Source organism: Triticum aestivum, chromosome 7D, assembly GCF_018294505.1.
Source record: "Triticum aestivum cultivar Chinese Spring chromosome 7D, IWGSC CS RefSeq v2.1, whole genome shotgun sequence".
NCBI lineage: Eukaryota > Viridiplantae > Streptophyta > Magnoliopsida > Poales > Poaceae > Triticum > Triticum aestivum.
The window spans coordinates 7,320,334-7,341,045 of record NC_057814.1 but is presented as its reverse complement, the minus strand read 5'-3'; the positions used below and the strand labels follow the sequence as shown (position 1 = coordinate 7,341,045).

Here is a 20,712-nt window from a genome sequence, read left to right as displayed (position 1 = left end):
TGGTCATACACACCAACAAAACTGGTTTGTTGGATCTCGATCGTAGTGATACACATATTCATAATATTGAACCCAAAAGATGCAAAGTTAATAATGATAGTGCAACTTATTTGTGGCACTGCCGTTTAGGTCATATTGGTGTAAAGCGCATGAAGAAACTCCATGCTGATGGGCTTTTGGAATCACTTGATTATGAATCACTTGATGCTTGCGAACCATGCCTCATGGGCAAGATGACTAAGACTCCGTTCTCCGGAACAATGGAGCGAGCAACTGACTTATTGGAAATAATACATATTGATGTATGCGATCCGATGAGTGTTGAAGCTCGCGGCAAGTATCATATTTTCTGACCTTCACAGATGATTTGAGCAGATATGGGTATATCTACTTGATGTAACACAAGTCTGAAACATTTGAAAAGGTTCAAAGAATTTCAGAGTGAAGTGGAGAATCATCCTAACAAGAAAATAAAAGTTTCTACGATATGATCGTGGAAGAGAATATTTGAGTTACGAGTTTGGTCTTCAATTAAAACAATGTGGAATAGTTTCACAAACTCATGCCACCTGGAACACCGCAGCATAATGGTGTGTCCGAACGTCATAACCGTACTTTATTGGATATAGTGCGATCTATGATGTCTCTTACCGATTTACCACTATCGTTTTGGGGTCATGCATTAGAGACAGCTGCATTCACGTTAAATAGGGCACCATCTAAATCCGTTGAGATGACACCTTATGAACTTTGGTTTGGCAAGAAACCAAAAGTTGTCGTTTCTTAAAATTTGGGGTTGCGATGCTTATGTGAAAAAGTTTCATCCTGATAAGCTCAAACCCAAATCGAAGAAATGTGTCTTCATAGGATACCCAAAGGAGACAGTTGGGTACACCTTCTATCACAGATCCAAAGGCAAGATATTCGTTGCTTATAATGGATCCTTTCTAGAGAAGGAGTTTCTCGCGAAAGAAGTGAGTGGGAGGAAAGTAGAACTTGATGAGGTAACTGTACCTGCTCCCTTATTGGAAAGTAGTTCATCATAGAAATTTGTTCCTGTGACTCCTACACCAATTAGTGAGGAAGCTAATGATGATGATCATGTAACTTCAGATCAAGTTACTACCGAACCTCATAGGTCAACCAGAGTGAGATCCACACCAGCGTGGTACGGTAATCCTGTTCTGGAGGTCATGTTACTTGACCATGACGAACCTACAAACTATGAGGAAGCGATGGTGAGCCCAGATTCCGCAAAATGGCTTGAGGCCATGAAATCTGAGATGGGATCCATGTATGAGAACAAAGTGTGGACTTTGGTTGACTTGCCCGATGATCGGCAAGCCATAGAAAATAAATGGATCTTCAAGAGGAAGACGGACGCTGATAGTAGTGTTACTATATACAAAGCTAGACTTGCCGAAAAAGGTTTTTGACAAAGTTCAAGGTGTTTACTACGATGAGATTTTCTCACTCGCAGCGATGCTTAAGTCTGTCCGAATCATGTTAGCAAATTGCCACATTTTATGAAATCTGGCAAATGGATGTCAAAACTACATTCCTTAATGGATTTCTTAAAAAGAGTTGTATATGATGCAACCAGAAGGTTTTGTCAATCCTAAAGGTGCTAACAAAATGTGCAAGCTCCATCGATCCATCTATGGACTGGTGCAAGCATCTTGGAGTTGGAATATACTCTTTGATGAGTTGATCAAAGCATATAGTTTTATACAGACTTGCGGTGAAGCCTGTATTTACAAGAAAGTGAGTGGGAGCACTACAACATTTCTGATAAGTATATGTGAATGACATATTGTTGATCGGAAATAATGTAGAATTATTCTGCAAAGCATAAAGGAGTGTTTGAAAGGAGTTTTTCAAAGAAATACCTCGGTGAAGCTGCTTACATATTGAGCATCAAGATCTATAGAGATAGATCAAAATGCTTGATAAGTTTTTTCAATGAGTACATACCTTGACAAGATTTTGAAGTAGTTCAAACTGGAACAGTCAAAGAAAGAGTTCTTGCCTGTGTTACAAGGTGTGAAATTGAGTAAGACTCAAAGCCCGACCACGGCAGAAGATAGAAAGAGAATGAAAGTCATTCTCTATGCCTCAGCGATAGGTTCTATAAAGTATGCCATGCTATGTACCAGATCTATTGTATACCCTACACTGATTTTGGCAAGGGAGTACAATAGTGATCTAGGAGTAGATCACTTGACAGCGGTCAAAATTATCCTTAGTGGAATAAGGATATGTTTCTCGATTATGGAGGTGACAAAAGGTTCGTCGTAAAAGGGTTACGTCGATACAAGTTTTGGCACTGATCCAGATGACTCTAAGTCTTCATCTAGATACATATTGAAAGTGGGAGCAATTAGCTAAAGTAGCTCCGTGCAGAGCATTGTAGACATAGAAATTTGCAAAATACATACGGATCTGAATATGGCAGACACGTTAACTAAACTTCTCTCACAAGCAAAACATGATCACACCTTGGTACTCTTTGGGTGTTAATCACATAGCGATGTGAACTAGATTATTGACTCTAGTAAACCCCTTGGGTGTTTGTCACATGACGATGTGAACTATGGGTGTTAATCACATGGCAATGTGATCTAGATTATTGACTCTAGTGCAAGTGGGAGACTGAAGGAAATATGCCCTAGAGGCAATAATAAAGTTATTATTTATTTCCTTATTTCATGATAAATGTTTATCATTCATGCTAGAATTGTATTAACCGGAAACATAATACTTGTGTGAATACATAGACAAACAGAGTGTCACTAGTATGCCTCTACTTGACTAGCTCGTTAATCAAAGATGATTATGTTTCCTAGCCATAGGCATGAGTTGTCATTTGATTAACAGGATCACATCATTAGGAGAATGATGTGATTGACTTGACCCATTCCGTTAGCTTAGCACTTGATCGTTTAGTATTTTGCTATTGCTTTCTTCATGACTTATACATGTTCCTACGACTATGAGATTATGCAACTCCCGTTTACCGGAGGAACACTTTGTGTGCTACCAAATGTCACAACGTAACTGGTTGATTATAAAGGTGCTCTACAGGTGTCTCTGAAGGTACTTGTTGGGTTGGCGTATTTTGAGATTACGATTTGTCACTCCGATTATCGGAGAGGTATCTCTGGGCCCACTCAGTAATGCACATCACTATAAGCCTTGCAAGCATTGTAACTAATGAGTTAGTTGCGGGATGATATATTACGGAATGAGTAAAGAGACTTGCCGGTAACGAGATTGAACTAGGTATTGAGATACCGACGATCGAATCTCGGGCAAGTAACATACCGATGACAAAGGGAACAACGTATGTTGTTATGCGGTCTGACCGATAAAGATCTTCGTAGAATATGTAGGAGCCAATATGGGCATCCAGGTCCCGCTATTGGTTATTGACCAGAGATGTGTCTCGGTCATGTCTACATAGTTCTCGAACCCGTAGGGTCCGCACGCTTAACGTTCGTTGATGATATAGTACTATGAGTTATGTATGTTGGTGACCGAATGTTGTTCGGAGTTTTGGATGAGATCACGGATATGACGAGGAACTCCGGATTGGTCCGGAAGTAAAGATTGATATGTGGATAGTAGTGTTTGATCTCCGGAAAGGTTCCGGAATCCATCGAAAGGGGTTCCGGATGTTTCCCGAAATGTTTGGGCACGAGAACACTTTATCTGGGCCAAAGGGGAAAGCCCACGAGGTTTTTGGAAAGCGCAAAAGGAAGTTTTGCGGAGTCCAGGAGCCAGACGCCAGGGTCCCTGGCGTCTGGGTCCAGACGCCGGGAACCCTGGCGTCTGGCCCTGGAGTCCGAGAAGGACTCTTGCCGTTCGGGTGAAACCGACTTTGTGGAGGCTTTTACTCCAAGTTTCGACCCCAAGGCTCAACATATAAATAGAGGGGTAGGGCTAGCACCCAAGTCACATCAAGAAACACCAAGCCGTGTGCCGGCAACCCCGTCCCCTCTAGTTTATCCTCCGTCATAGTTTTCGTAGTGCTTAGGCGAAGCCCTGCGGAGATTGTTCTTCACCAACACCGTCACCACGCCGTCGTGCTGCCGGAATTCCTCGACTACTTCGCACCTCTTGCTGGATCGAGAAGGCGGGGATGTCATCGAGCTGAACGTGTGCAGAACTCGGAGGTGCCGTGCTTTCGGTACTTGGATCGGTCGGATCGTGAAGACATATGACTACATCAACCACGTTGATATAACGCTTCCGCTTACGGTCTACGAGGGTACGTAGACAACACTCTCCCCTCTTGTTGCTATGCATTATCATGATCTTGCGTGTGCGTAGGAATTTTTTTGAAATTACTACGTTCCCCAATGTTAACCGTTTTGACTTGAGGGGGAAATTTCTTCTGCCCCCCAGTGTTCGGCTGCCGGGGCTCTTCGTCATCGTCCTCACTTTGTGATCCCTTTTCCTTGTTCTCGGCATTTAACTTGCCGGCCTGTTTAAAAACCCAACAATCTCTGTTGGTATGATTGGCTTGTTTGTCTGGGGTGCCATGTATCTGGCACGGACGGTCGAGTATGCGGTCCAAGCTGGATGGTCCCTCGCTGTTCCTTTTGTAGGGCTTCTTCCGTTGGCCGGGGCTGGAGCCACTGAATCCGGCGTGAACCGTAGTGTCATCGGTGTTATCGCCATTGTGTCGGCGTTTGTGTATGTTGCGCCGGAGCTTGCCGGTGCTGTTTTTGGCCTCAGAGGGGCCTGCATCGCTAGCCGTATTTTTACTACGAGCCAGCCAGCTATCCTCACCCGCGCAAAAGCGGGTCATGAGTGCCGTAAGGGCTGCCATAGATTTCGGCTTTTCTTGGCCGAGGTGGCGGGCGAGCCATTCGTCACGGATGCTGTGTTTGAAGGCCGCTAGGGCTTCGGCATCCGGACAGCCAACGATCTGGTTCTTTTTGGTTAGGAACCTAGTCCAGAATTTTCTGGCATATTCTCCAGGTTGTTGAACTATATGACTTAAGTCATCAGCGTCTGGTGGCCGGACATAAGTGCCTTGGAAGTTGTCATGAAAAGTTTCCTCCAAGTCCTCCCAGCTGCTGATAGAATTTTCGGGCAGGCTATTTAACCAGTGTCTAGCTGGTCCTTTTAGCTTTAATGGGAGGTATTTGATGGCGTGGAGATCGTCTCCTCGGGCCATATGGATGTGGAGAAAAAATCTTCGATCCATACTGCGGGATCGGTTGTTCCGTCGTACGACTCAATATTCACGGGCTTGAACCCCTCGGGGAATTCATGATCCAGCACTTCATCTGTGAAGCAAAGAGGGTGTGTGGCGCCTCTATATCGGGCCTCGTCGCGGCGCACCTCTGATGAAGTCCACCTGCCGTTATCGGCCCGGGCATGACTAGGTTTGTCGTGTCCAAATAGGTAGCCGTCATCCCGGGTCAGAAAGCGTCCTCGCGATCCGTAGATTGATCTCGTGTGTCCTGCTCTACTCTCCAGTTCCTGCCGAAGGTCGTATGTATGGTCTCGAGCTGTGTTGTCTTTGTATTTGCAGGGCGGTGGGGTGGGCTGCTGTTCGACATTGGTTGCCGCTTTGTCCCGACCGCGGGGTGGTCGGTCCGCCGCACTGTCTCGACCACGCGGTGGTCGTTCCGCATTGCGCGAGGGAGGTATGGGCTCCGGCGCCTCCTCATCAAACTGAGGTAGCAGTCTCCGCTTGGGGTAGCTCTTGGCTGGACGCTTGAGGCCGTATTCTTCGGCTGCCAGGACATCGTTCCATCTGTCGATGAGTAGGTTTTGACCAGCTTGAAGCTGCTGCTGCTTTTTCTTCAGGCTTCTTGCAGTGGCAATTAGCTGGTGCTTGAAGCGCTCCTGCTCGAGTGGTGCCTCAGTCACGATGAAGTCATCGCTGCCGAGGCTCTCCTCATCCTCGGAGAGTGGGCGATAACTACCGTCATCCGGGTTGTTGGTCATGGCCTGTTTATCAGGGTTAACTTGCCCGTTATCTTGTTCTTCCTGTTCGGACGCTACTCCAACAGGGTCTTTGTTGTTTTCGGTATCATCCAGAGTATTATTTTCTCCGGTGCCAGTGTTGATGTCTTTTGAGCTAAAAGGACCAGCTAGACACTGGTTAAATAGCCTGCCCGAAAATCCTATCGGCAGCTGGGAGGACTTGGAGGAAGCTTTTCTTGACAACTTCCAAGGCACTTATGTCCGGCCACCAGACGCCGATGACTTAAGTCATATAGTTCAACAACCTGGAGAATCTGCTAGAAAATTCTGGACTAGGTTCTTAACCAAAAAGAACCAGATCATTGACTGTCCGGATGCTGAAGCCCTAGCGGCCTTCAAACACAACATCCGTGACGAATGGCTCGCCCGCCACCTCGGCCAAGAAAAGCCGAAATCCATAGCAGCCCTCACGGCACTCATGACCCGCTTTTGCGCGGGTGAGGATAGCTGGCTGGCGCGTAGCAAAAACACAGCCAATGAGGCAGGCCCCTCCGAGGCCAAAAACAGCACCGGCAAGCTCCAGCGCAATAGATACAAACGCCGAAGAAATGGAGATAACACCGATGACACTACGGTTCACGCCGGATTCAGTGGCTCCAAGTTCGGTCAGCGGAAGAAGCCCTACAAAAGGAACAGTGAAGGACCATCCAGCTTGGACCGCATACTCGACCACCCATTCCAAATACATGGCACCCCAGACAAACAAGCTAATCATACCAACAGAGATTGTTGGGTTTTTAAACAAGCCGGCAAGCTAAATGCCGAGAACAAGGAAAACGGATCACAAAGTGAGGACGATGACGAAGAGCCCCGGCAGCCGAACACTGGGGGACAGAAGAAATTTCGCCCTCAAGTCAAAACGGTGAACAAGATATACACCACACACATCCCAATAAGGGAGCGCAAGCGCGCACTTAGGGACGTCTACGCGGTAGAGCCAGTCGCCCCAAAATTCAACCCGTGGTCGTCATTCCCGATCACCTTCGATCGTCCAGATCATCCAACTAGTATCCACCATGGCGGTTTGGCCGCACTGGTCCTCGACCCAATCATCGACGGATTTCACTTGACACGAGTCCTAATGGACGGGGGTAGCAGCCTCAACCTGCTCTGTCAGGATACAGTGCGCAAAATGGGCATTAACCCCTCACGAATCAAACCCACAGAGACTACCTTTAAAGGAGTCATACAAGGCGTACAGGCCCGTTGTACGGGCTCAATCACGCTGGAAGTGGTCTTCGGTTCTCCGGATAACTTCCGAAGCGAAGAGCTAATCTTCGATATCGTCCCCTTCCGCAGCGGCTACCACGCACTGCTCGGACGAACCGCGTTTGCAAGATTCAACGCGGTACCACACTATGCTTATCTCAAGCTCAAGATGCCCGGTCCACGCGGCGTCATAACAGTCAATGGAAACACGGAACACTCCCTCCGTACAGAAGAGCACACCGCCGCCCTGGCAGCAGAGGTACAGAGCGGGCTTCTCAAGCAGCACCATAGTCCGGCTGCCGAGCCCCTGGACATCATCAAGAGGGTCCGGACTACACTGCAACAGGATAGCTCGGCTCGTCAAGAGCTCGATTAGCAATTCGGCCTCCGTCCCGGTCCCGATGAGGTAGTGGCATTCGTGCCACGCGTACATAATTATGCACTCAAAATTCCATGGGCATCGACGGAGGCACAGCTAGCTTGTGATCCACACTTCGGCTAGACCGATCCGGGACTAACTATTTCCTCTCCCCTCCTCAGGTTTTACACAGGCCTCCTTCGAGGGCCTGATTGCTGGTCCTGTCCAAGGATAAGTACACCAGAACGGCGCGAAGCACAGGCGTACAGGAGAGGCTCTAGAGGTCAATTTAACAAATACTCTACCTGTTTTCAGGACTCACACGCAGCCTGCCTTCGGTGGCGACATGTTAAAAAGCCGGTTGTTTATCGCACTATTTGTATCGATGCGCTTTAACGCATCAATCCAATTATAATGGAAACAGTTCATGGCCCAGGTTCAAGGGCCAGAGATATTACCTCTGCTTTCTTTCTGTTTTCCTTTTCCCATTAATTACTTACATTTTAGCACCCGTACACTTTGGTACGTTTCATATCCGCCAGGGGCTCCTCACCGCACCATAATACGGCAACAAAGTCCGAACACTTCTTATAGATAAGTTCGGCACCCCGAATTTAGCATTATATGCATTGGCTTCGAATCATGTCTTTGGTCAATAGTTGGGTTGCCCGGCTCCTGTGCTTGCTACCCTACGTTCCGCTACATCGGCTAGGGTAGTAAGGGGAGAACTACTGCGATTGTGCCCTGGTTTACCCAGATGAGCACCTCAGTAGAGAAAGCCGAAAACTAACTGTCATGATGCGGCGAGAGCCGGTCAGCTGTTCGAGGGTTGAAAATCGCTGGAGATTTTTTCTGCATTACGCAAAGGATCGGTACTTTCCGATCAGACGCTGACAGCACTTTGGTTCATATACCAGGGGCTGCGCCCATGTTTTATTATAAAACTCCTATGGCTAAGTGAGGGCGTCTAAGCCGCATAGTCTGATTGCCTGGTTTGTTGTGCTAAACAACTCCTTCAAGGACCATATAATTGGATAAAGATTGTTTAGATTCCATCCCGAACACCTCCGTACTACCTACGTGAGGGCAGAAGCCGACGACTGGCCAACCCTCAGATTTCATACAACACGGCCGCACAGGAGGAAACAATCAAAACATAACAAACATTATATTACAAACCGGCTTTGTTTTTATCATACAAGGCAAGGACAAAACACGAGTATATTCATTCGAAGACAATGTCCTGCCCGCATTGCACTGCTGCAAGTCGAGACCCTTCTAGGACATCCGCAAAATATCGCTCGGGTGTGCAGTGCTCCTTGCCCTCTGGCGGCCCCCTGGCCACCTCGACGGCGTCCATCTTCACCCACCACATCTTGCAACGGGTGAAGGCCATGCGGGCACCTTCGATGCAGACTGATCGCTTGACGATGTCTAGCCGCGGACAGGCTTCCACCACCCGCTTCACAAGGCCAAAATAGCTATTAGGCATAGCTTCGGCTGGCCACAACCGGCTTATTAAATCCTTCATGGCCAGATCGGCCACCCTGTGCAGCTCGACCAACTGCTTCAGTTGATCGGTAAAGCGCACCGGATGTTCTGGCACAGCATACTGCGACCAGAACAGCTTCTCCGTGGAATTCCCTTCTCTGGCTCGGAAGAACTCCGCAGCATCGGACACGCTGCATGGTAGATCCGCAAAGGCCCCTGGACAACTCCGAATCCTGGTTAGTAAAAGGTACTTCCTTTTCGCATACTTGCTTTGCATGTTAAAGGCCTTACCAGCTGCGATCTTCTTGGCCTCCTGTATTTCCTGGAGAGCATCCGGGGCCTCATTCCGTGCAGTCTCCGCGCTCTGGCGAGCCTTGGTAAGTTCAGCCTCTCGAACTGACGCCTCGTGCTCCAAGACTTCGCACTTCTTCACCGCGTCCTGCAGCTCCTGCTAGACCTCGCCGACCCGGGCCTTGAGCTTCTTACGGGCGGCTTGCTGCTGGACAGCCTTCCCCTCGGCTTCGGCGAGGGCATTTTTCAGGGCCTCGACCTCGGCCGCCGCCCCTACACATATTATGACATTCCGGTCAAATACTCACCGCTTATTCTTTCCGAATACAAAGCAAGTCGTCACTCACCTTGCTTCTCCTAGAGCTGAATCTTCACCTCGCCGAGCTCGTTCTTGGGCCGCTCCAACCTCTGCTTCAGTTCAGAGACTTCGGCAGCATGCGAGGTCGCAGCCAACAGCGACGCCTGCCCATTCATACATATCAAGTTAGTCTCCTACAAAGGGTTGATCCTCTGTCCGGCCTTTCTTTCCGAACACCGGACAGTGTCTCAGGGGCTACCATCTGCATGGGGTTGTTCTCTTTCTACGCGACTTACCTCAAAACCTGTTAACAGGTTGCTGCAGGCCTCGTTCAGTCTGTTCTTGGCAGACTGAACCCTCTCGATCACCACACCGATAAGGACACGATGCTCGTCCACAATGGAGGCGCCTCGTAGCGCCTCCATCAGGTTATCCGGCGCCCCTGGTTGGACAGGGGCCACCGATGGAATTGGCGCACCCTCCTTCGAAGGAGGGTGCTCGACGGATTCCGGGGCTGTATCGGTCGCCGGAATCATATTCGGCTGAGGGCTGAACTGAATACGTCCCTCCTCGCCAGTCTTCAGGGGGATCTGCTCCCCCATGTGTCCGGCAGTGGAGGTCTCGCCTTGCGGCGCCTCCTGGACAGTGTCCTGGGCCCCTCCTCGGCTCAGAGCGGTCCTCCGGGACAACACTTCGGTGTCGTCCTTGGCCCCGGGGGAATAAGCGGGCGGCGGCGACATGCTGGCCATTTCCGCCGGGTCCAACGAACCTCCAGATGAGGATCGCTGAACGCTGTCACGGGCCGGACTACAATAGCACAATTACCCATGTCAAAACAATAAAAAGGAGAGGCCAGGTACACTTGTATACGTGAGTCATAGTACTTCCGATGCGGCTCGAGGCTTGGTGCGGAGGCGTCGCTCCGGACTGCTGTCAACGTCCCACGCGGTGTTGACCGCAAGGGCGCCCTTCCCCTTCTTGGGCATTCTCGCCTCCAGATTCGTGGAAGCCGCCCTCTTCTTCTATCCCTCCTCGGGGGGAGGTTTCTTCTTCTCCTCCTCCTCCTCTTCCTCGTCATTGTCCTCAGGGACGGAGGAATGGGTTTCTTCGTCTTCGGACGTCACGTCCGAACCACCCTTGTGACGGGGGCCACTTTTGGCCCCTTTGGCCTTCTCCTCCAGCGCCTTATATGGTGCCGGCACCAGCATCTTCGCCAGACGCGGGATGACCGGTTCTTCAGGCAGCAGAGCCGGACACTGGATCCGCCTCGCCCTCTCTGTCCAATCTTGAGAAAGCAATGATAAAAGCTCAGACATCATCCTCAAAACAAGCAAGTAGGGGATGCGTTAAAAATAACATACCTCGCTGGCAGGGTGTTTAATGTCATGCCCACGGTCTGAATCTGTGGCTGACGGTTTCTCGTTGCCCTTAAAGAGCAACCTCCAGGCACCCTCGTGAGTGGTTTCGAAGAGCCTCACCAGGGTTTGGTGCTTCTTCGGATTAAACTCCCACAGAGGGCGGCCTCTGCGCTGGCATGGGAGGATCCGGCGAACCAGCACCACCTGAATTACATCGACAAGCTTGACGCTCTTGGCTATCATACTTTGAACGCGCGTCTGCAGCGCAATCAGCTCGTTGGGCGAACACCAGTTCGGACTCTTCTCGACCCAGGAGGTGAGTCGCATGGGAGCGCCGGAGCGGAATTCGGCAGCTCCGGCCCAGGTGGTGCCGTGGGGTTCCGTGATGTAGAACCACTACTTCTGCCACTCCTTTACTGTCTCCACAAAAGTGCCTTTCGGCCAGGAGACATTGGACAACTTACTCACCATGGCTCCTCCGCACTCTGCATGCTGGCCATCCACCACCTTCGGCTTCATGTTGAAAACATTGAGCCACAGCCCGAAGTGGGGTTGGATGCGGAGGAAGGCCTCGCACACGACGATAAACGCCGAGATGTTGAGGAAGGAGTTCGGGGACAGATCGTGGAAATCTATCCCGTAGTAATACATCAGCCCGCCGACGAAAGGGTGGAGCGGGAACCCGAGTCCGCGGAAGAAATGAGGGATGAATACCACCCTCTCTTTGGGCTCCGGCGTGGGGACGACTTGTCCCTCGGCCGGCAGACGGTGGACGATTTCCTTCGCCAAGTATCCGGCCGCCCGAAGCTCGGTAATGTCCTCCTCCTTGACGAGGAGACCATCCACTTGCCCTGACCTCCGGATCCGGACATGGTTGAGTGCTAGCTCGAGTGGAAAGGAGATGAGAACTTGGGCGCTGGAGCTCGAGATTGGAAGGGCGGAGATAGATAGAAGGTGTGGGATAAGAAGAGGGAATCCTTATCCTCTTATAAAGGCAGTAAATATTGAACGCCTCCCCACTCGCCTTAGAATTCGCCTATTCCCAAGGCCTGTGTAAATGGCACGGTTGGGTTACCCATGCCCGCATTGATGAGAATCCCACGATACGGGGACACGATCTCTGCTTTGACAGGACGTGCCAATGGCAACCGCATCTTGGGACGTGGAGCGTCGGGCATAAAACAGTTCGGAATTATGACCGGTCGGACGTGATGTCGTGCTACCAAAAATTTGTCAGCGGATTGGACTCGTGTAATACTATATTCTCTCTGTGGTTGTGTATGGTGTGTGTGACAGGTCTGGATACTATCATCGCGTCCGAAGACTATCTTGGAGTTCAGAAAAGAGGGAACCCGCCTTGCAATGCCGAAGACAATCTGCGCGCCGGACTCCTCGTCATTGAAGCCAGGTTCAGGGGCTACTGAGGGAGTCCTGGACTAAGGGATCCTCAGGCGTCCGGCCTACTATCAATGGGCCGGACTGATGGGCTGTGAAGAACGAAGGCCGAAGACTGTACCTGTGTCCGGATTGGACTCTCCTTGGCGTGGAAGGCAAGCTTGGCGACCGACTATGAAGATTCCTTCGTGTGTAACCGCCTCTATGTAACCCTAGATTCCCCCGTTGTCTATATAAACCGGAGGTGTAGTCCGAAAAGGATAGACTCATTACCATAGTCATACAGGCTAGACTTCTAGGGTTTAGCCATTACGATCTCGTGGTAGATCAACTCTTGTAATACTCATATTCATCAAGATCAATCAAGCAGGAAGTAGGGTATTGCCTCCATAGAGAGGGCCCGAACCTGGGTAAACATTGTGTCCCCCGTCTCCTGTTAACCATCGACCTTAGACGCACAGTTCGGGACCCCCTACCCGAGATCTGCCGGTTTTGACACCGACAGGGGGCACCCCATAGACACACAAGTTGATTGCTTAGCCGTGTGCGGTGCCCCCCTCCACAGATTTTCACCTCGGTCATATCGTTGTAGTGCTTAGGCGAAGCCGTGCGTCGGTAACTTCATCATCACCGTCATCATGCCGTCGTGCTGACGAAACTGTCCCTCGACCTCAGCTGGATCTAGAGTTCGTGGGACGTCACCGAGCTGAACGTGTGCAGATCGCGGAGGTGCCGTACCTTCGGTGCTAGGATCGGTCGGATCGCGAAGACGTACGACTACATCAACCGCGTTGTCATAACGCTTCCGCTTTCGGTCTACGAGGGTAGGAGACAACACTCTCCCCTCTCGTTGCTATGCATCACCTAGATAGATCTTGCGTGATCGTAGGAATTTTTTTTGAAATTACTGCGTTCCCCAACAAAAAGAAGTTGTTGTGAGTAACTTACTGTTTCAATGCATACATGGTTGCAAATTCAGAATTTTCATGTTGTTGTAATCATCAGTGTTTTATCCTAGGCATTGCAAGGCAGAATGTCAAACCGTTGCTTTGTTGCCGTATTATCGGATAAAAAGATCGGAAACACAAAAAGGTGAACCAGAAAACAACTAACTATACCGAACTCGAACTCGCCATACTCACAATTTATATTCAAGAGTCAAAAGAGCAAGCAAATAAACCTCTTATATGCAGTACAATAAGAATACTATACCCACAATTTATATTCAAGAGTCAAGAAAGTAAGTAAATAAACCTCTTATGTGCAGGATTTTTTACTTGGTAGCAGTAGCACACCCAGACCAGGCCCACAGCGCTACAACAGCGTCCACATCACCTTAATGCCCCCATTCAGGTTACAAGCTCTCGCAACTGAGCTCGGCAAGTGGAGAGAGTGGAGACGGATATTTAAGCTGGTCGAGCGCCTCCTCGGTTGGTGAGGTGGGACTAAAATAAGTGGAGTGTAGTGCTTCAGCTGGGGAATGTAGCGGAGCGTTGTGGACCGAAAGATGCTTTTTTAGCGTGGGCTTCTGTGCCCTTCGGCCTGTGTCGTTTTGGGCTCATCAACGTGGCCATGCGGACGTGGGTTTCGAACGAGTGCTGATTAGCACAGTGAACCCCCTGAATTTTTTTTAGCACAGTGAACTTGCTTAGCAGAAATGGAAACAAGATATGAACTGCTGCATGTTTAAAGCTGGGATAAACAGTACTCCCTCCGTTCCTAAATATAAGTCTTTATAGACATTCCACTAGATGGACTACATACAGAACAAAATGAATGAATCTATACTTAAAATGTATCTATATACATCCGTATGTGGTTTATAGTGGAACCTCTACAAAGACTTATATTTAGGAACGGAGGAAGTACAATCTCTCTATCATGCATTTTTTACTTGGTAGTGTGTACTATATCCAAAAGTGCCAGCTAGTAAAAAATCGTTGTGGAAGGTTAATTAGTGATGAGAGAGAGAGAGAGAGAGAGATTAATGCCTCGCTCGATCCTGTGCGCGACAGCCGCGTCCACCTCGTTGTTGACTAGTCTCTCTTCTTCTCCAATCCTCTCCAAACTAATCTTCTTCTCAAACAAGCAAAAAAAGACGAGATTCTTACTGCATGTAAAGCTGCCTCCACATATTTGACTCGTACACCATCAGATGCCGGTATGAAGCCATCGACGAGTCTTATGAACGAGGCATCGTCGAGTTCAGATGATGAAATGTCCGACGTCGAGGGCGAATGGGGAGTCTGGTGGTGATCAGAATGAGGACCAAAAGGATGCAAGACGAGCAACTGACGAAAAGCGAGAACGAACCAGACCATCATCCATGAAGCCCACACCATCATGTGCAGAAGAGGAGGAAATTCTCAAACAGATCAACATAGTTACACTGTGATGAACAGTTTACAACGAATCCTAATATGTACAGAGTCAGTCACATTCACTTGTGGTCAAGAACTGGAAGCTGCGACGTAGTAGTCCTGAGGAGCGCCAAAAGGGCGGAGTGCATCACGATGTGCGCTATCCTCAGCTTTATCTGCCCACGACGCGGCAGCGGCCGAACTCCGCTCCGCCTTTCACCCTTGTAGACTCTGATGAGATCGCCGGCAAAAACTTTCTCGCCCATGGTGGTGAAGGAGATGTCTTTCTGTGAGCTTCCTTGGTTGCTTGCTTGCACTTATGCTTGATGTCTGCTCCCTGCGTGGTGGTCTATTTATAAAGCTTCAGGAAGTTCTATCCGGATCCAGGACATGACAACTAGATTGTTGCTCCTTTGTCATCGACTGTATTTGGATGATGTTCATTTTTTAAATGCAAACCTGTATGTAGACTGTAGTGTCTGTCTGTTGGTATGGGAAGCTTCTGTTGATGTGTTTTGTTCCATTCATGATTTGGGGCTGTTTGTCCCTGTGTTATCTGCAAATCTTTGACTCTTGAACAGCCACTGTATGCACCTGTCAGGCCAAATGATTTGCCAATTTTGGACACCTGTGGTGTCTAGTACATTTATCATGTATATGTGCAGAGCAGAGAATGGTTGCCAACCTGTGATGTCCCCAGATCCAGAGTATTAATCTGTCCATGAAGAAGCATCTCTGATTATGATTGTTGATTGTGTGATTATGCTTGTTAATTGGGGGCCGTCAGAAGGTTCCTGTCTCATGCTTGCTGCTAATCATTTGCAATTTTCTGTCTGCTGAAGTGGGTGGTGCAGTCTGGTGGTTGGCCTTGGCTGAACACCTGTGCTGTGCTACTGTAGCCATGGAAGGCAATTTTTTGGTCAACGTTTTGTGGAAAAATTAATGCATGCCTGGTTGTCTGTGTGATTGGTCATAAGACCTCTGCATTTTTCTTGAGGTGTCACATTTATGCTAATAATTTGCATTCCATGAACCAGGATAGGCGAGTCTGATTAAACAAGAACATTATGATGAAGGCTGGGACAGAGTAGCCCAATTATACAGTAAGTATACAACTTCTTGATGAGGCTATTGGATCTCTAAGCGAGAACTGTAAGAATAAGGAGCATGTTGTGGACTGCTTGCCTTGGTAACTTTAGAAGTCAAGTTGTTGTGAGTAACTTGCTGTTTCATTGTGTACAGAGTTGCAAATGTCACTTTGTTGTAACCATCAATGTTTATCCTAGACCTTGCAAGGTAGGCCGCCAAACTGTTCGTTCGTTGCCGTATTATCGGAGCACAAGAACGTGAAGTAGAACAACCACTGCTCAGACCAAGCTCCACCTTGCCACGACCGCCTTTATAGTTTGAAAAAAAAAAGTAACCGTTGTCACATTCTTTCTCAAGAGTGAAAAGAGTAAGCAAAATAAACCTCCTACCTGCAGCACAAGGAAAAAAAAGAGTAAGCAAATCAATCTCTCAAGTGCAGCACAAAAAAAAGTGATGGTTCTCAAGTGCAGCACAAAAAAAAGTGATGGTTCGCTGGAGTAGGCTGCGAGGCCCAAGTGGCCCAGGAGTGCAGCGGCCCGTTATCCTTCCACCGTTGGAAGCGGGCAGTTGTCGCTGCTCTGTGAAGCCAGCCTCACGCTGTGCCTGCCACATTATGGACCGTGAGGCCCAGCTTTCGCATAGGCCCCAGGCAGTCCACTACTCAACTTGGAACGGGCGGGCCAGCAGTAGCACATCCAGACCAGGCCCGCAACGCTACAACAGCGTCCACATCACCTTAATGCCCCCACTCGGGTCACAAGCTCTCGCAACTGAGCTCGGCGAGTGAAGAGAGTGGAGACAGGTATTTAAGCTGGTCGAGTGCCTCCTCGGTTCGCGAGGTGGGACTAAAGAAAGACGAGTGCTGTGCTTCCTGCTGCGACCTGAGATGCTTTTAGCGTGGGCTTTGGCAGCTTTGGCATTTGTCGTTGTGGGCTCATGGACGTGGCCGTGTGGACAAGGTTTGGGCAGCCCATTCGTGGATTTTAGTGCTAATTAGCATAGTGAACCTGCTTAACAGAAATGGAAACAGTATAAAAGTGCAGTATAATTAAGGCTGGGACTAGAAAACATGTTACTTGTAAGAATCCCAAACGCATATCAATTGGAAAAATAAGCAAAAAATAAAAGGAGATGTTTTTACTGCATGTAAAGCTTCCTCGGAGAGACTGCGTGTGCTCTTTTACCCAGACGAGCCGCGACCCTCCTCTCGCGACCGCGTCGCCCCCCCACGGGCGATCGGCCGCGCGCCAGGCCTCCTCCCTCCAGGCCCTCCCTCCCTTCCCGCCGCCGTCGCCGGCGCCCGCGGCCGGCTTGGCCCCGGGGCTGCTGGTGGCGGCGGCCTCCTGGCCCTTCCCCTCCCGGTCGCTCTCCGGCGCGGGCGGAGCTGCTCCGGAGGGTGCGTTTAGGCGGTGTTCCATGGCGCATGCAGGCGAGCAGCTGGGCGGCAGGGCGGCGCGGCGGCGGGGATGGTCTCCGGCGTGGCTTCTGTGAGGCGGGGGAGATGCGACGAGCGGCTGGGTGCCGGCGACGACGACGCCGGCCTGCTGCATCGCGGCCGGTGGGGCTTAACGGGCCCGCTTCGGGCCTGGCTGGGCTAGGGGTGGCCCGGCATGCCCCGCTGCCGCGTCCGGACAGCTACCGCGACGGTGCCGGAAGCACGGGCCTCCCGCACGACGGCGGTGGAGGTGGTTCCCTCCCGCTCGGCGTCGGTGTTGCTGCTCCCGTCGTGGTGAGCTTCTCTCCGGTCCTCTTGGCCTCGTGGTGGTGTTCGTAGTGAGGCGGCTGGGTGGCGGCACTACTGCGTTGGCGCATGGTGGTGGGCGACGGTTTGGCGGGTCGGTTCCGTCCGGTTGGGCGGTTGGGGTTGGAATGCGGGAGAAATCCCTGCCGGCTTTGGCCCCGGCGCGGTGACACCTGCGGGTGCCACCATTCCTTCCTGGAGGGTGCCGGTGGTATCCACCCCCCACCTCCCTCCGCGTGCCCGGGGAAACCTGAGGACTCGTCCGGGCAGCAGCGTCGTCGGCGTCGCATCCTTTCTTGGAGGTGCTGCTTGGTACGCGGCGGATCGGAGCCTCGGTCTGTGGTTATTTGTGTCCGGTGGGCACCGCGGTGGCGGGTCATCCGCGCTTTGCCGAGCTGCCGTGGTTGGCATTTGTTTCTTCTTCTTTTTCTTGGTGTGTTGTGCTGCTCGCCACAGCGTTATCTGTACTCGATGTTGGTTGTTTTGGAATACAAAGCGGGGAGAAACCCTTTTTGGGTAAAGCTTCCTCTACATATTTTCACTGGTGCATCGTCGACTACACCATCGGATGCAGGTGGCTCAACAAGCAGTTCTCTTTTCACGGGTACGTTTATCGGAAGCAGTTTTGGCATCAGCATGAAGCCATCGAGGAGTCTCATGAAGGATGCATCATCAAGTTCGGACGATGAAACGTCTGAGGACGAGAGCGAATCGGGTGATAAATAACCTAGTATGGTAGTGATCAAAATGAGGACCAAAGGATGCAAGATCAAAGCATGAAAGGCGAGACCGAACCACAGCATATCATCATCTATGAAGCACACACCATGATGTGCAGAAAGAGGAATAACTTTCTCAAACTGGTAAGGACAGTTGGGGAATGGGTTTACAACAAATCCTAACATGTACACAGTCACTGACATTCACTTGTGATCCAGAACTGGAAGCTGCGACGTAGTCAGTAGCGCCGAAGCGACGGAGTGCATCACGATGTGCGCAATCCTCAGCTTTATCTGCCCACGACGCGGCGCCGGCTGAATCCGGTTCGGCCTTTCGCCCTTGTACACACTGGCGAGATCACCGGCACAAACTTTCTCGCCCATGGTGGTGAAGGAGGTGTCTGGGACTGAACTTTCTTGGTTGCTTGCTTGCACTTATGCTTGATGTCTGCTCCCTGCATGGTCTCGTCTATTTATAAGGCTTCAGGGAGCTTTATCTGGATGCAAAGACATGACAGCTAAATTCTTTCTCCTTTGTCGTATCAGTGGAGGGGCGCCATTGATTGAATGTGTTTGGGTGACGTTCATTTCTTACATGTAATGTCTGTTGGTATGAGAAGCTTCTGTTGGTCTGTTTTGTCCCTGTGTTATCTGAACAAATCTTTGACCCTTAAACAGACCCTGTGTGCACCTGTTAGATTATTAGCCAAATCTTGGACAGCTGTGGTGTCTGGTACTACGTGTTTGTCAAGAGCAAAAAAATGATTGCCAACCTGTGATGTCCCCAGATCCAGAGTATTAGTAATCTGTCTATGAAGAAGCATATGTGATTATGCTTGTTAATTGGGGGCAATCAGAAGGTTCCTCGCAGCACTTTGTTGCTAATCATCTCCACTAATTGTCATGTCTGATGATGCAGCTGCTGCAGTCTAGTGGTTGGCCTTGACTGGTCTTGGTATGGACACTTGTATGTTAGAAGATATTTTGATCCCTTTTGTTGCTAGAATAATGCATGGTTCTCTCTACATTTTCTTGTGGTGGCACTTTCCTGCTGATCATGAGAGAATTCCTTATTTGATCCTTTTTTAAAGTTTGGTTTCCTATTTGGCACAAAATAAATTTTCTTCTCTATTTGACACCTAATATGGACGGAAGTGTCATATAAGGAACAAAAATCTCTACTCCTAATGTGTAAGTACCAAAGTTGTTCGTTCGTTTCCACCCTTCCAACGATCTCCCTCCCATCAGGCGATTTCCTTCCCATCGATTTTTTTCCTCCCTCCGGAAACCAAGACCGGTTTTAATTCATACATCACCAGAACCACACGTCCCATGCCGAGAAAAATCAAACGAACCCTTCCATCCTTCCATCTAACCCACCCTTCCATATAAAACACCAATCCTTCCATCATTCCCTTCCATATACGACGTCAATCAAATCATATCGAATATTTTCATAACAAAAAGCTTCCATAAACACCAATCCTTCCACCCTCCCCTCCCACGATTCTTTCCATACAGATGCTCCCTCCCGCATTCGTTTATTTCCTTCCAATTATACCAGGATTTTTTTCCACGATCGCTTCTGTTCCTCAAAAATTTCCTCACGATCAAGGCCCCTGCCCTTCCTTATCTGCCCACAAATCTCGTGCCCCTCTACCAGGTCAGATTCCGGAGCCGGGTCGTCGCCGCGCAGTACGTCGGCGCGGAGCCGGAGGGCGCGGCGGACCGGTGGGAGAGGTGGAACGGCAATGGCGAGGCCTTCGGCGACGGCTCGGGCGCGCGGCGCCTCATTGTGGGCCACCGCGGCGCCGGCGAGCAGGAGCCGAAGACGGAGGAGGTGCATGAGTTCGACTTCCTGATCCTCTGCATCGGCAGTTTCAGCGGCGTGCCCAACATCCCTGCGGTGTCCCCAGGCCCGGAGGCGTTCCGCCTTCCGCGGGCGGGTGCTCCACTCCATGGAGCTCTCCCACATGGCCGACTAGGACGTCGCCGCGCTGGTTAAGGGGAAGCGCGTCGCCGTCGTGGGGTCCGGCAAGTCGGCCTTCGAGATCGCCGCCGAGTGCGCCGACGCCAACGGCGCGGGTACGCCGTGAACGATGGTGTGCCGGAACCCTCAGTGGCTGCTGCACGGCGCGGAAGTGTGGGGCGGGGTCAGCATCGGGTACCTCTACAGCTGGAAGTAGCAATGCACGATCTTACGCAGGTGATGATGAAGAAGCAAAAGATTAGTTCAAACTGGTCCAGCCAGATCGAGGTGATGATGAAGAATAGCATTGTTCCTCTTCTCATCGCCTCTCTTCTGATCCAACTTGGCAGCGAACACGGGTCGACGACTCAAGCGCCTCTGCCTCTCAGGTCCCACACGTCCTGGAAGAGCTACATATTTACGAGCTACTC

General features: G+C 50.2%; 1 pseudogene; it reads left to right on the top strand.

Moving 5' to 3' along the window:
• Positions 1-18,694: 18,694 nt before the first annotated feature.
• On the top strand, positions 18,695-20,498 carry LOC123170573 (uncharacterized; annotated as a pseudogene).
• Positions 20,499-20,712: the final 214 nt, after the last annotated feature.